The sequence below is a fragment of the Chiloscyllium punctatum genome, chromosome 29, assembly GCF_047496795.1.
Source record: "Chiloscyllium punctatum isolate Juve2018m chromosome 29, sChiPun1.3, whole genome shotgun sequence".
NCBI lineage: Eukaryota > Metazoa > Chordata > Chondrichthyes > Orectolobiformes > Hemiscylliidae > Chiloscyllium > Chiloscyllium punctatum.
Genome location: NC_092767.1, coordinates 70395194 through 70410952, shown reverse-complemented (window position 1 = coordinate 70410952; position 15759 = coordinate 70395194).

The window sequence follows — 15759 nt, the reverse complement described above, 5'->3', positions numbered from 1 at the left end:
CGGGAGTCTTAGTCCACACTGAGGCCGGGAGTCTGAGTCCACACTGTGGCCAGGAGTCTGAGTCCACACTGAGGGCGGGAGTCTGAGTCCACACTGAGGCCAGGAGTCTGAGTCCATGCTGAGGCTGGGAGTCTGAGTCCACACTGAGGCCAGGAGTCTGGGTCCACAGTGAGGCCAGGAGTCTGAGTCCACACTGAGGCCAGGAGTCTGAGTCCACACTGAGGCCGGGAGTCTGAGTCCACACTGAGGCTGGGAGTCTGAGTCCACACTGTGGCCAGGAGTCTGAGTCCACACTGAGGCCAGGAGTCTGAGTCCACACTGAGGCCAGGAGTCTGAGTCCACGCTGTGGCCAGGAGTCTGAGTCCACGTTGAGGCTGGGAGTCTGAGTCCACGTTGAGCCCGGGAGTCTGAGTCCACACTGTGGCCAGGAGTCTGAGTCCACACTGAGGCCGGGAGTCTGAGTCCACATTGAGGCCAGGAGTCTGAGTCCACACTGAGGCCGGGAGTCTGAGTCCACACTCTGGCTGGGAGTCTGAGTCCATGTTGAGGCCGGGAGTCTGAGTCCACACTGAGGCTGGGAGTCTGAGTCCACACTGAGGCCGGGAGTCTGAGTCCACACTGAGGCTGGGAGTCTGAGTCCACACTGAGGCCGGGAGTCTGAGTCCACACTGAGGCCGGGAGTCTGAGTCCACACTGAGGCCGGGAGTCTGAGTCCACACTGAGGCTGGGAGTCTGAGTCCACACTGAGGCCGGGAGTCTGAGTCCACACTGTGGCCAGGAGTCTGGGTCCACACTGAGGCTGGGAGTCTGAGTCCACACTGAGGCTGGGAGTCTGAATCCACACTGAGGCTGGGAGTCTGAGTCCACACTGAGGCCGGGAGTCTGAGTCCACGTTGAGGCCGGGAATCTGAGTCCACACTGAGGCTGGGAGTCTGAGTCCACACTGAGGCTGGGAGTACTAGTCCACACTGAGGCCAGGAGTCTGAGCCCACACTGAGGCTGGGAGTCTGAGTCCACACTGAGGCCGGGAGTCTGAGTCCACACTGTGGCTGGGAGTCTGAGTCCATGTTGAGGCCGGGAGTCTGAGTCCACACTGAGGCTGGGAGTCTGAGTCCACACTGAGGCCGGGAGTCTGAGTCCACACTGAGGCTGGGAGTCTGAGTCCACACTGAGGCCGGGAGTCTGAGTCCACACTGAGGCCGGGAGTCTGAGTCCACACTGAGGCCGGGAGTCTGAGTCCACACTGAGGCTGGGAGTCTGAGTCCACACTGAGGCCGTGAGTCTGAGTCCACACTGTGGCCAGGAGTCTGGGTCCACACTGAGGCTGGGAGTCTGAGTCCACACTGAGGCTGGGAGTCTGAGTCCACACTGAGGCTGGGAGTCTGAGTCCACACTGAGGCCGGGAGTCTGAGTCCACGTTGAGGCCGGGAATCTGAGTCCACACTGAGGCTGGGAGTCTGAGTCCACACTGTGGCCGGGATTCTGTGTCCCACACTGAGGCCGGGAGTCTGTGTCCACACTGAGGCCGGGACTGTGAGTCCACACTGAGGCCGGGAGTCTGAGTCCACACTGAGGCCGGGAGTCTGAGTCCATGTTGAGGCCGGGAGTCTGAGTCCACACTGTGGCCAGGAGTCTGAGTCCACACTGAGGCCGGGAGTCTGAGTCCACACTGAGGCCAGGAGTCTGAGTCCACACTGAGGCTGGGAGTCCGAGTCCACGTTGAGGCTGGGAGTCTGAGTCCACTCTGAGGCCGGGAGTCTGAGTCCACACTGAGGCCGGGAGTCTGAGTCCACACTGAGGCCGGGAGTCTGTGTCCACACTGAGGCCGGGAGTCTGAGTCCACACTGAGGCCGGGAGTCTGAGTCCACACTGAGGCCGGGAGTCTGAGTCCACACTGTGGCCAGGAGTCTGAGTCCACACTGAGGCCGGGAGTCTGAGTCCATGCTGAGGCTGGGAGTCTGAGTCCACACTGAGGCCAGGAGTCTGGGTCCACAGTGAGGCCAGGAGTCTGAGTCCACACTGAGGCCAGGAGTCTGAGTCCACACTGAGGCCGGGAGTCTGAGTCCACACGGAGGCCGGGAGTCTGAGTCCACACTGCGGCTGGGAGTCTGAGTCCACACTGAGGCCGTGAGTCTGAGTCCACACTGTGGCCAGGAGTCTGGGTCCACACTGAGGCTGGGAGTCTGAGTCCACACTGAGGCTGGGAGTCTGAGTCCACACTGAGGCTGGGAGTCTGAGTCCACACTGAGGCCGGGAGTCTGAGTCCACGTTGAGGCCGGGAATCTGAGTCCACACTGAGGCTGGGCGTCTGAGTCCACACTGTGGCCGGGATTCTGTGTCCCACACTGAGGCCGGGAGTCTGTGTCCACACTGAGGCCGGGACTGTGAGTCCACACTGAGGCCGGGAGTCTGAGTCCACACTGAGGCCGGGAGTCTGAGTCCATGTTGAGGCCGGGAGTCTGAGTCCACACTGAGGCCGGGAGTCTGAGTCCACACTGAGGCCGGGTGTCTGAGTCCACACTGAGGCCGGGAGTCTGAGTCCACACTGAGGCCGGGAGTCTGAGTCCACACTGAGGCCGGGAGTCTGAGTCCACACTGAGGCTGGGAGTCTGAGTCCACACTGAGGCCGGGAGTCTGAGTCCACACTGAGGCCGGGAGTCTGAGTCCACAATGAGGCCGGGAGTCTGGGTCCACACTGAGGCCAGGGGTCTGGGTCCACACTGAGGCCGGGAGTCTGAGTCCACACTGAGGCCGGGAGTCTGAGTCCAGGATGAGGCCGGGAGTCTGAGTCCACGCTGAGGCTGGGAGTCTGAGTCCACACTGAGGCCGGGAGTCTGAGTCCACGTTGAGGCCGGGATTCTGAGTCCACACTGAGGCTGGGAGTCTGAGTCCACACTGTGGCCGGGATTCTGTGTCCCACACTGAGGCCGGGAGTCTGAGTCCACACTGAGGCTGGGAGTCTGAGTCCACGCTGAGGCTGGGAGTCTGAGTCCACACTTAGGCCGGGAGTCTGAGTCCACACTGTGGCCAGGAGTCTGAGTCCACACTGAGGCCGGGAGTCTGAGTCCACACTGTGGCCAGGAGTCTGAGTCCACACTGAGGCTGGGAGTCCGAGTCCACGTTGAGGCTGGGAGTCTGAGTCCACTCTGAGGCCGGGAGTCTGAGTCCACACTGAGGCCGGGAGTCTGAGTCCACACTGAGGCCGGGAGTCTGTGTCCACACTGAGGCCGGGAGTCTGAGTCCACACTGAGGCCGGGAGTCTGAGTCCACACTGAGGCCGGGAGTCTGAGTCCACACTGTGGCCAGGAGTCTGAGTCCACACTGAGGGCGGGAGTCTGAGTCCACACTGAGGCCGGGAGTCTGAGTCCACACTGTGGCCGGGAGTCTGAGTCCATGCTGAGGCTGGGAGTCTGAGTCCACACTGAGGCCAGGAGTCTGGGTCCACAGTGAGGCCAGGAGTCTGAGTCCACACTGAGGCCAGGAGTCTGAGTCCACACTGAGGCCGGGAGTCTGAGTCCACACTGAGGCTGGGAGTGTGAGTCCACACTGTGGCCAGGAGTCTGAGTCCACACTGAGGCCAGGAGTCTGAGTCCACACTGAGGCCAGGAGTCTGAGTCCACGCTGTGGCCAGGAGTCTGAGTCCACGTTGAGGCTGGGAGTCTGAGTCCACGTTGAGCCCGGGAGTCTGAGTCCACACTGTGGCCAGGAGTCTGAGTCCACACTGAGGCCGGGAGTCTGAGTCCACATTGAGGCCAGGAGTCTGAGTCCACACTGAGGCCAGGAGTCTGAGTCCACACTGAGACACGGAGTCTGAGTCCACACTGAGGCCGGGAGTCTGAGTCCACACTGAGGGCGGGAGTCTTAGTCCACACTGAGGCCGGGAGTCTGAGTCCACACTGTGGCCAGGAGTCTGAGTCCACACTGAGGGCGGGAGTCTGAGTCCACACTGAGGCCAGGAGTCTGAGTCCATGCTGAGGCTGGGAGTCTGAGTCCACACTGAGGCCAGGAGTCTGGGTCCACAGTGAGGCCAGGAGTCTGAGTCCACACTGAGGCCAGGAGTCTGAGTCCACACTGAGGCCGGGAGTCTGAGTCCACACTGAGGCTGGGAGTCTGAGTCCACACTGTGGCCAGGAGTCTGAGTCCACACTGAGGCCAGGAGTCTGAGTCCACACTGAGGCCAGGAGTCTGAGTCCACGCTGTGGCCAGGAGTCTGAGTCCACGTTGAGGCTGGGAGTCTGAGTCCACGTTGAGGCCGGGAGTCTGAGTCCACACTGTGGCCAGGAGTCTGAGTCCACACTGAGGCCGGGAGTCTGAGTCCACATTGAGGCCAGGAGTCTGAGTCCACACTGAGGCCAGGAGTCTGAGTCCACACTGAGGCCGGGAGTCTGAGTCCAGGATGAGGCCGGGAGTCTGAGTCCACGCTGAGGCTGGGAGTCTGAGTCCACACTGAGGCCGGGAGTCTGAGTCCACGTTGAGGCCGGGAATCTGAGTCCACACTGAGGCTGGGAGTCTGAGTCCACACTGTGGCCGGGATTCTGTGTCCCACACTGAGGCCGGGAGTCTGAGTCCACAATGAGGCTGGGAGTCTGTGTCCACGCTGAGGCTGGGAGTCTGAGTCCACACTGAGGCCGGGAGTCTGAGTCCACACTGTGGCCAGGAGTCTGAGTCCACACTGAGGCCGGGAGTCTGAGTCCACACTGAGGCCAGGAGTCTGAGTCCACACTGAGGCCGGGAGTCCGAGTCCACGTTGAGGCTGGGAGTCTGAGTCCACACTGAGGCCGGGAGTCTGAGTCCACACTGAGGCCGGGAGTCTGAGTCCACACTGAGGCCGGGAGTCTGTGTCCACACTGAGGCCGGGACTGTGAGTCCACACTGAGGCCGGGAGTCTGAGTCCACACTGAGGCCGGGAGTCTGAGTCCACACTGAGGCCGGGAGTCTGAGTCCACACTGTGGCCAGGAGTCTGAGTCCACACTGAGGGCGGTAGTCTGAGTCCACACTGAGGCCGGGAGTCTGAGTCCACACTGTGGCCGGGAGTCTGAGTCCATGCTGAGGCTGGGAGTCTGAGTCCACACTGAGGCCAGGAGTCTGGGTCCACAGTGAGGCCAGGAGTCTGAGTCCACACTGAGGCCAGGAGTCTGAGTCCACACTGAGGCCGGGAGTCTGAGTCCACACTGAGGCTGGGAGTCTGAGTCCACACTGTGGCCAGGAGTCTGAGTTCACACTGAGGCCAGGAGTCTGAGTCCACACTGAGGCCAGGAGTCTGAGTCCACGCTGTGGCCAGGAGTCTGAGTCCACGTTGAGGCTGGGAGTCTGAGTCCACGCTGAGGCCGGGAGTCTGAGTCCACACTGTGGCCAGGAGTCTGAGTCCACACTGAGGCCGGGAGTCTGAGTCCACATTGAGGCCAGGAGTCTGAGTCCACACTGAGGCCAGGAGTCTGAGTCCACACTGAGACACGGAGTCTGAGTCCACGCTGAGGCCGGGAGTCTGAGTCCACACTGTGGCCAGGAGTCTGAGTCCACGTTGAGGCTGGGAGTCTGAGTCCACGCTGAGGCCGGGAGTCTGAGTCCACACTGTGGCCAGGAGTCTGAGTCCAAGTTGAGGCTGGGAGTCTGAGTCCACACTGAGGCTGGGAGTCTGAGTCCACACTGAGGCCGGGAGTCTGAGTCCACGCTGTGGCCAGGAGTCTGAGTCCACGTTGAGGCTGGGAGTCTGAGTCCACGCTGAGGCCGGGAGTCTGAGTCCACACTGTGGCCAGGAGTCTGAGTCCACACTGAGGCCGGGAGTCTGAGTCCACACTGTGGCCAGGAGTCTGAGTCCACACTGAGGCCGGGAGTCTGAGTCCACATTGAGGCCAGGAGTCTGAGTCCACACTGAGGCCAGGAGTCTGAGTCCACACTGAGACACGGAGTCTGAGTCCACGCTGAGGCCGGGAGTCTGAGTCCACACTGTGGCCAGGAGTCTGAGTCCACGTTGAGGCTGGGAGTCTGAGTCCACGCTGAGGCCGGGAGTCTGAGTCCACACTGTGGCCAGGAGTCTGAGTCCAAGTTGAGGCTGGGAGTCTGAGTCCACACTGAGGCTGGGAGTCTGAGTCCACACTGAGGCCGGGAGTCTGAGTCCACACTGTGGCCAGGAGTCTGAGTCCACGTTGAGGCTGGGAGTCTGAGTCCACACTGAGGCTGGAAGTCTGAGTCCACACTGAGGCCGGGAGTCTGAGTCCACACTGAGGCCGGGAGTCTGAGTCCACGTTGAGGCTGGGAGTCTGAGTCCACACTGAGGCTGGGAGTCTGAGTCCACGCTGAGGCCGGGAGTCTGAGTCCACACTGTGGCCAGGAGTCTGAGTCCACGTTGAGGCTGGGAGTCTGAGTGCTGACTGAGGCTGGGAGTCTGAGTCCACACTGAGGCCGGGAGTCTGAGTCCAGGATGATCACTTGAATTGAAGTCCAAGTTTGCAACTTGAATGGAATGCAACCAGAACATCCGATGCCTTTGTTGTTAGGGCAGTAGTTAAAGACAATGTTACCAATGCGGGTGCCTTCAAGGCTAAATCCGAACAACTTCACAGTTACCTGTGCTGTAGGGTATGTTCATGTGGTGGAGTGTAGTACCCCTTCCCTTTGTATTGGACCAGATCCTATTTCAAGTCCAATGTGTGTTGTGTCTGAGCTGGTTGATTAAAAATATCGAGGTGTTGGTTTTAACGTGGTTAAGTAAAGAGTCATGTGGTGCTGCGGTAATGTCCCTACCTCTGAACAGGGAGTCCCACCTGCTCTTGACATGTGTCATAACATTTTGTTTTATTTATTAACAAGACGAGGGCCAACATTTGCCGCCCATCTGTCATTGTCCAAAAGGCAATTTAAGGGTCAACCCCATTTCCGTTGGGCTGGAGTCGCATGTAGGGGAGAGCAGGTAAGGATGGCAGATTTCCTTCCCTAAAGGGCATTGGTGATCCAGGTGGCTTTTAACTGCTGTAATTGTACCCACCTCCACCATTTCCTCTGGCAGATCTATCCATACACGCACCACCCTCTGCGTGAAAAAGGTGCCCCTCAGGTCCCTTTTATATCTTTCCCCTTCCCCGCAGGAACCTAAAGGTGTGTGTGTGTGTATGTGCGCCTGTGTGTGTGTATGTATGTGTCAGAGTGTGTGCGCCTCTGTGTGTGTGTATGTGTAAAAGTGTGTGTTTGTGCGCTTGTGTGTGTGTGTATGTGTAAGAGTGTGTGCGCGTGTGTGTGTATGTGTAAGAGTGTGTGTGTTTGTGCATACATGTGTGTATGTATGTGTAAGTGTGTGTTTGTGCATACATGTGTGTGTATGTATGTGTAAGTGTGTGTGCATGTGTGTGTATGTATGTGTAAGAGTGTGTGTGTTTGTGCATACATGTGTGTGTGTATGTATGTGTAAGAGTGTGTGCGTGTGTGTGTATGTATGTGTACGTGTGTGTGTTTGTGCATACATGTGTGTGTATGTATGTAAGTGTGTGTGCGTGTTTGTGCATACATATGTGTATGTACGTGTAAGAGTGTGTACGTGTGTATGTATGTGTAAGTGTGTGTGTTTGTGCATACATGCATGTGTATGTATGTGTAAGTGTGTGTGTTTGTGCATACATGTGTGTGTATGTATGTGTAAGTGTGTGTGTGCGTGTGTGTATGTATGTATAAGAGGTGTGTGTTTGTGCATACATGTGTGTGTATGTATGTGTAAGTGTGTGTGTTTATGCATACATGGGTGTATATGTATGTATGTGTAAGAGTATGTGTGTGTGTTTATGTATGTGTAAGTGTGTGTGCTGTGTGTGTGCATGTATGTGTAAGTATGTGTCAGCAATTTCTGAACCTGGGAGTTAAGGCTGGGAACAGACTTGTTCATATGCAACAGAGAAGGAATTAGAGAGGACTGTTGCAATGGGGAAGTGGTTAGCTCCTTGGCAACTTGAAAATCCAAGGCTGGGGAATAAAATCCCTGGGGAAGGTAGAGTTTGGGAGGATGGACAGGGATTGAGAGACAGAGTGAGAAGGTTCAGGTGGGAGGTGGGAGGGAGGTGGGGGGCGGAGGGGGAGGAGTTGAAGTGCGGATGAGCCTTGCTCCGTGTATGTGATCGTTCAGGAGTGAGGCTGGGTCTCTGTCCCGCAGACCCAAGCAAGGGTTTGCACGTGACTTTTTATAGCATTATGGAGTGCCACCGCCCACAAAATGTGGCCACTCAGCCCATTGTGTCCGTGCTGGCCCCTCTACAGGGGCAAGCCAAGCTCCCCTCCCCCTCCCCAATACCCCAAATGGCATTCCCTCACTGTTTCCCTGTAGCCCTGTACTTTCCTCCTTCTCTGCTAACTCCCTGCCCCCACCTCACTCCCTCGAATCCAGTCCAGCAGTCCCAGTTGCCCCCTTCCCCTCCCAAACTCATCCCAGGATGACTCTTTCTCCAATGCCTTCGCTCACCTCTTGACCTGTCCCACCTCAGCCTCATCCAGGGTCAGCTCATCAGCAGTTTGCCTCTCTGCAATTTATTTTGTGAAGCCACGGTCAGCGGGATATATTCTTGGAAATGGAATTCTCTTCAGTGTCATTCAGAGCTCTGAGCCATTGGGGTGCCTGTGTGAATAACTAATCTCTCTGCTGCTCAGCAATCCAATAAAACACCCCACCGCACTCTGTCAATCTTCAATTCGTGCACACGTTTCAATCCACAGTGCCTTGAGCTCTTTCACTTCTGAATTACAGATGAGTAATTTGCCTCTGAAATTCAATTTGTGATCCTCCGGCCCACTGCTGTCTTCCTGTTGATTCAGGAGATCTTAGGGACATCGATAACAAGAGCAGAGGAGGCCACTCGGCCCTTCAAGCCCGTTCCGCCAGCTAACATGATCATGGCTGACCATCTGATCAGTCCCCTGATCCCACTTCCTCCCCCCCCCCCCTCCTGATCCCTTACACCCACGCAGACCCTCAGCACAGCCCCCCACTCCTCTTGGGGTCTGGCAACATCCCCATCCCTCGCCCTTCCCCACACCCTTGCGCGCCCCCCCCCAACCCCAAACAGTGGATCTGACACCACCTCCAGCCAGGGACTGATCATAAACAATTCCACAGAGGCTGGTATCCCATCGCCAAGTCCCCCTTTATTTATGAGTAGAGTCATAGAGCCTAACAGCACCGAAACAGACCCTTCGGTCCAACTCATCCATGCTGACCAGATATTCTGCATTAATCTAGTTCCATTTGCCAGCACTTGGCCCATATCCTGGTGAATCTCCTGCACTTCCCTTAAATACTGAGTGCAGCTGCCAATAGGGTCATCTGCGATTATGCCCTCTATGAAAGGGAGGGTAATGGCTTGCTTTCCCAAGAATCGTGGCGGGGAATGGTATTTAATGACCTGTATGGAGCAGACTCTGCTCTGAGAAACCCCCATCGAATCCCTACAGTGTGGGAACAGGCCCTTCGGCCCAACAAATCCACACCAACCTTCCACAGATTAACCCACCCAGACCCATTCCCATTCCCATTCCCATTCCCATTCCCCTATATTTACCCCTGACTCATGCACCTAACCTACACAAACCTGAACACTGTGGGCAATTTAGCGCAGCCAATTCACCCTAACCAGCACATCTTTGGACTGTGGGAGGAAACCGGAGCACCCGGAGGAAACCCACACAGACACGGGGAGAATGTGCAAACTCCACACAGTCAGTCGCCCGAGGGTGGAATCGAACCCAGGTCCCTGGTTGCTGTGAGATTAGATTAGATTCCCTTCAGTGTGGAAACAGGCCCTTCATCCCAAACTGACCTTCCGAAGAGTGACCCACCCAGACCCATTCCCCTCTGAATGATGCACCTAACACTATGGGCAATTTAGCTTGGCCAGTTCACCTGAACTGCGGGAGGAAACTGGAGGCACCCGGAGGAGAACGTGCAAACTCCACACAGACAGTCGCCCGAGGCTGGAATCGAACCTGGGACCCTAGTGCTGTGAGGCAGCAGTGCTGACCACTGAGCCACCATGCTACCTCTTGTGGGAGCTTGCTGGCCACAAACCCAACCCTGCAGCAGGGAAAGGCACTCCATTTGTTTCCGAAGTGCTGTGGGAGACCCAGAGGAAGTCTGGTATAAGTCTGTCCTGTCTGTGTGAGTCCAATGACAAAGGCCAAACACTGACCCGTCCTGCATCATTGGCAAACCATCAGTTTAAAGGGTAGGATTTGATTAGGTTTCACACCTCTGTGTGCCTTTGACCTTTAAAATCAATTACTCCCGACTCTGGAAGTAACTAAATTTCTATTGACATTCTTACTTAGAGACACCCACATGGCCTCATCTTTAAAGACATTGTCGGGGTCTGTCATAGATTGTCCTGCTTTTTAACTCGTTCAGGGAATGTGAGTGTTGCTTGCAAGGGCCAGCAGTTTTTGTCGACATATTTGCAATTGACAGATTTTCTCTAAGAGTTTGGGTGGCACAGTGGCTCAGTGGTTAGCACTGCTGCCCCACAGCATCAGGGACCTGAGTTCGAGCCCCCCCTCAGGCGACTGTCTGTGTGGAGTTGGCGCATCTGTGTGGGTTTGCTCTGGCTTCCTCCAAAGATGTGCAGGTTAGATGGACTGGGCTGTGCTAAGTTGCCTCACAATGTGCTGGCGAGATGGGTCAGCCGTGGGGCATGCAGGGTTACAGAGATAGGGTAGGGGAGGCTGGGTCTGAGCTCTTTGGAGGGCTGATTATGGGGTGAATAACCTGCTCCCATTCTGTAGGGACTCTATATTGCTATTGGTCATATACATGTCAGATCGGGGCTATGGATGGCAGATTACCTGAGGGTCAATGGAGAACAAGGTAAGCTATTTTGACCATTTAGCACTGCCAGGTTCACTGCTTTATTTGATCATGGGATGTGGGTGTTGTTGCTTAGGTCAGCATTTATTGCCCATGGCTAACTGCCCCTCGAGAAGATGTTAGTTAACCACCCAATTGAACCACTGCAGTCCATATGGCTTCAAGGCACCCACAATGTTGTTAGGAAGAGTGATCTAGTGACACTGAAGGGATGGTAAGATATCTCTGAGTCCTTGAGAAGGGGAACTTGCAGGGGACAGTGTTCCCACGTATCTGCTGCCCTTGTCCTTCCAGATGGTAGAGGTCAGGGTTTGGAGGGTCCTGTCAAAGGAGCCTCGGTGAGTGTTGCAATGCGTCTTCAAAATGCACACACTGCTGCTACTGAGCATCAGTAGGGGAAGGATGTCCAAGATGGTGAATATGTTTAAACAGGCTGCTTTGTCTTGGAAGGTGTTGGAGTGTTGTTGGGGTTGCACCATTCCAGGCAAGTGGGGAGCTTGAAGAACTCTGGCCCGAAACGTTGACTCTCCTGCTCCTCGGACGCTGCCTGACCTGTTGTGCTTTTCCAGCACCACACTCTCGACTCTGATCTCCAGCATCTGCAGTCCTCCCTTTCTGCTGGTATTTCCATTACACTCCTGACTTGTGCCTTGTCGACGGTGGACAGACTTTGAGAGTCAGGAGGTGAGTTACTCACTGAAGGGTCCACAACCTCTAACCTGCTCTTGTAGCCACTGCACTTATGTGGCGAGTCCAGTTCAGTTTCTGGTCAATGGTAACCTTCAAGATGTTGATCGTGGGGGTTTCAATGATGGTAATTTTCTTTATGTCCAAAATATACTATATTCATAAAACTTGTCAAAACACAATGCATAATATGTCAACTTGAAAATTACAGAAGGTGCAATAAAATTCAATTTGTCTCTGTTCAGGATTTTACATTATTAGATGTGTCAAAAAGGTTTACTGGGATGTTACCTGATTGGAAGGCTTGCGTTATAAGGATAGGCTGGGACATTTTTCACTAGAGCATAGTGAAGGGGGGCATGGTGGCACAGTGGTTAGCACTGCTGCCTCACAGCGCCAGAGAGCCGGGTTCAATTCCCACCTCAGGCGACAGACTGTGTGGAGTTTGCACGTTCTCCCCGTGTCTGCGTGGGTTTCCTCCGGGTGCTCCGGTTTCCTCCCACAGTCACAAAGATGTGCAGGTCAGGTGAATTGGCCATGCTAAATTACCCGTAGTGTTAGTTAAGGGGTAGATGTAGGGGTATGGGTGGGTTGCGCTTCGGCGGGGCGGTGTGGACTTGTTGGGCCGAAGGGCCTGTTTCCACACTGTAAGTAATCTAATCTAATCTCATAGGAAACTGAGGGGTGACATTACTGAGGTCTATAGATTCATGAGAGGCATGGACAAGGTAGATAGCCGACAGCTTTTCCCCAGGGTAGGGGAGTCTAATATTAGAGGTCATAGCTATAAATGGAGCGATACAAAAGTGACCAGAGGGGCAATTATTTCACACAGAGGATAGTGAGTGTCCGGGGTGCCAGAGGCAGTGGTGGGAGCCAGTACAATTTTGTCATTTAAGAAATGTTCAGATAGGTACATGGACAGGACAGGTATGGAGGGATATGGACCAAACACAGACAAATGGGAATAGACTAATTGTGAAAGCTCTCCTTCACCATTTTGGCACCTCCAGTCCTTTTAATTGTGAAAATATACTTTATTCATAATCTGCATCTATATTCACAGGGACTAAGGCAGCTCTGCACTGTCTTTGTGAATCAAGAAAAGCAAAACATTGGAATATGACACTTTCAAACACCAAATGCATTTCTTATTCACGCTGAACCCTACACACAGACAACAAAAGGGTCCCGATAACTGAACAAACCCTCCTTATACTTCAGCAGGAAGACCTCAGACGGTGGTCTTTCCCCACTGCCCCTTGGCAGCAGCTGCCCCAGGCTTCAGTGCGTCCCTCAGCACCTAGTCCTGGACCTTGGAATGTGCCAGTCTGCAACACTCGGTCAGGGTCAACACTTTACACCGAAGACCAGCAAGGTTTGGACAGAGCAAAGAGCGTCTTTCACCGAGTCGCTGGTCCTCCAGGCGCAGTCGGTGTTTGTCTCGGTGTGTGTCCCGGGGGAACAGCCCGTGGAGCACGGAGTCCCGCGTCACAGAGCGGCTTGGGAGAAACCTCACCCCAAACCCACTGCGCCTTCCTCCAGGCTTCCTTTGTAAAGCACATTCCAGCAGGAGGTGTGTGACAGTCTCTACCCCCTTCCCCACAGCCACTTCAAGGGCAGCTTACGGGGCACGCAGACCAACTGGGCGTTCATGAAGGATCGGACAGGATCTGACCAGCCAAGTCTCAGGAATCGTGGGAAAGTTCTGGTGCTTTGGCAGTTCCATACCCTTCAGTCCGAAGTTATCACCTGCTGCCCTCTGATTGTTAGTTTGCACCTGTATTTTGAGTCGCTCTGCCAGTATGCCTGTATTTTGAGTTACTCTGTGAGTGTATGCTTGTATTTTGAGTTGCTCTATGAGAGTGTGGTTGTATTGTGAGTCACTCTGTGACAGTGCACCTGTATTTTAAGACTCTCTGTGAGATTGTGCCTGTATTTTGGGTCGTACTGTGAGAATGCACCTGTATTTTGAGTTGCTCTGTGAGTGTGCACCTGTATTTTGAGTCACTCTGTGAGAGTGTGCCTGTATTTCTTAATCACTCTGTGAAATTCTGCCTGTATTTTTAATCACTCTGTGACAGTATGCCTGTATTTTGAGTCAGTCTGTGAGTGCACCTGTATTTTGAGTCACTCTGTGAGAGTGTGCCTGTGTTTTAAGTCACTCTGTGAGATTATGCCTGTATTTTGTGTCATTCTGTGAGTGTGTGCCTGTATTTTGAATCACTCTGTGACAGTATGCCTGTATTCCGAGTCACTCTGAGAGTGCGCCTGTCTTTTGAGTTGCTCTGTGAGAGTGTGCCTGTATTTTGAGTAACTTTGTCAGAGAGTGTGCCTGTATTTTAAGTCACTCTGTAGAGTGTATCTGGATTTTGAATCACTCTGTGAGAGTGTGCCTGTATTTTGAGTCACTCTATGAGGGTTTACCTGTACTTTGAGTCACTCTGTGAGCGTGCACCTGTATTTTGAATGACTCTGTGACAGTATGCCTGTATTTTGAGTTATTCTGCGAGAGTGTCCTGTATTTTGAGTTGCTCTGTGAGTGTACACCTATATTTTGAATCACTCTGTGACAGTATGCCTGTATTTGAGTCACTCTGTGAGACTGCGCCTGTATTTTGAATCACTCTGTGACAGTGCACCTGTACTTTGTGTCACTCTGTGAGACTGTGCCTGTATTTGGAATCACTCTGTGACAGTATGTCTGTATTTTGAGTCGCTCTGTGACTCTGTGCTTGTATTTTGGGTGACTGTGTGAGAGTGTGCCTGTAGTTATAACAACCCAATGTGAATACGTCGATATTTTGAAAGGTGGTCTCAGGATGATTGTCGATTTTTCTGCAGATTATACCCAGATACTTTGTAATCCAGAACATTGCATTGGTTTCCAGTCCACTGCCTTACCAAGCCACCATCTCTGCAGTAACAAACCATGAAAGGAGCACATATCAGCGCAATCCCAAAGGAACAGGTTTCTGAGATTGTAGGATACAATTGAGCCAGACTGTTATTTTGCTTTCTTTTCTAAAACTATCTGCATATGGCAGCTCCATTAAAATGGAAATGGAATCAGGAACAGTCAGAAATCCCTGACCTTGGGCTGATTAGAATTCCATGCAAGCCGATCTGAAGATGAACTGATTACAAGAACAGCACTTTATTGCAAATATTTACTTTCCACTTTCCCCAGCTGAATTCACATGAACACAAAAACCTGCAAATTCAAAGCTCCTCCAAACTGCTCCAATACTCAGAGGCACCAGGGGCTGGGATTTCCACTCATTTCTTCCTTTGTAAAAAGAATATTCAATCCACACAACACTCACCAGATCCTCACCCCTCAACATTAACACTTTCACTGCCAAATAATGCAGGCACCTGCTGTGGTACTGCCTGTGATAGACTGCACACCAGAATGTTCTCTCAACTGGGATATTGTTTTATTAACCTGAAGGGACAGCGTAGAGTAAGCTTTACGTTTACTTTAAAAGAGTAGAGGGAGCTTTACTCTGTATGTAACCCCGTGCTGTCCCTGTCCTGGGAGAGTTTGATGGGGACAATATTGAGGGTGCGCCAGTGAGAGTTTGATGGGGACAGTATAGAGGAAACTTTACTCTATATCTAACCCCGTGCTGTCCATGTCCTGGGAGTGTTGATGTGGGGACAGTGTAGAGAGAGTTTTACTCTGTGTCTAACCCGATGCTGTCCCTGTCCTGGGTGGGTTTGATGTGGACAGTGTAGAGGGAACTTTACTCTGTACCTAACACCGTGCTGTCCCTGTCCTGGGTGGGTTTGATGGGGACAGTATAGAGTCAAGATTAGAGTGGTGCTGGAAAAGCACAGCAGATCAGGCAGCATCCGAGGAGCAGGAAAATCGACGTTTCAAAAGCCCTTCATCAGGAATAGAAAGAGCTCTACTCTGTATCTAACCCCGTGAGGTTCCTGTCCTGGGAACGTTTGATGGGGGACAGTGTAGAGAGAGCTATGCTATCAGTTTAAAAGTGCAAAGGGATCTTTCCTGTGGATGCTGTTGGCTGTGACTTCTTGAAATGGATGAAGTTCTGATCCTCATTGTGACAAATTTTGTGAGGAAGTGGTAATGAGGGGGGATTAAGCCTAAAGTGTCGGTCGTGTTGTGACTGCTCTGTGTGAAATTGCCTGTGACGGCCGGCAGCCAGTTTAGCCTGTGCTACAAGATCACTTTTCGTCTTCCAACAAATATTCAATGATCACTGCC